The sequence below is a fragment of the Lupinus angustifolius genome, chromosome LG07 (genome assembly GCF_001865875.1).
Source record: "Lupinus angustifolius cultivar Tanjil chromosome LG07, LupAngTanjil_v1.0, whole genome shotgun sequence".
NCBI lineage: Eukaryota > Viridiplantae > Streptophyta > Magnoliopsida > Fabales > Fabaceae > Lupinus > Lupinus angustifolius.
The window spans coordinates 8,883,887-8,884,980 of NC_032015.1; positions in this window are offsets into that span (position 1 = coordinate 8,883,887).

Here is a 1,094-nt window from a genome sequence, read left to right on the forward strand (position 1 = left end):
TAAAAACTTCCAGTTCATTGTTATGTAACATACCCTATCAAGGTGACATAACAGGTTTCGGCCTTGTATGTGAATGGGATAATTATGATTGAAATGATTATTATCACTTGTTATGTCGACTTTTGAAAAGGGAAATAGAAATGTGTAAGCAACAAGGCTTTGGAGAGACTGTCAAACATTGAGACATCCTATCTGTTGGATATCTCAAACTAGAAGAACGTTTGATTCATTATTTCTTGAGCTATGTCATTATACCAAAAATTTCGAATCATTCTCAAATAAGTGACATAGAACTCCAATTGATGTATGCCATAAAGTTTAATATCAAAATCAATTGGACTTTCATGATAATCAGACAAATGTGGATCGTTAGAGGTACTTAAAGCCCTTTGCCATATGCTACCTTTATAACCAAAATTCTTCAGCATTTCGGAGTTTCTATGTCTGGTGAAACAAAGACGCCTCCGAATCTTCGAGAAAGCCACATTGATGTAGATGTAATCCACAATATGGGCTTTACAAAAGACCTTAGAACCCGCACTTATACTCATAGAACCGACAAGCCGACTATTGATGCTGAGCCATCTGAACCTGAAGCACCTAATCCTTCTGAACCACAACCATCTGAGTTTCATGCTTAATCGTCCTCATCTGCTGCCATGCCCTTAAACCAAATGATTATGGATGAGTTAGTTTCTCTCTGAGGCTACATCACTAACAAGATGGATGCTCTCGACTCTCAGAATCAACAAATCTGATATGAACTTCATTGCCTCTCCTCTAGGATGGACAACATGGATATAGATGAAGACAACTCGGAGCTTGAATCTTAGTATACCTATTGTTAGGATTTTTATGGTTGTATTTATTTTTTAAATCTCGGACAAATTTTTACTTGGTTGTTATGTTGTTCTTGCTGCTGGACAAGTTTGTTTTTAATGTTTTATGCTTTATCTTAATTGAAACATCTTAACTATGCACTACATTAATTTTTATATACTGAGTTACACATCATGTATGCTATATATGCTATATATCTTTGTGCTGGACTCTTGGCTTTTCTACTTTTTGATGAAGTCAAAAGGGGGAGAAAA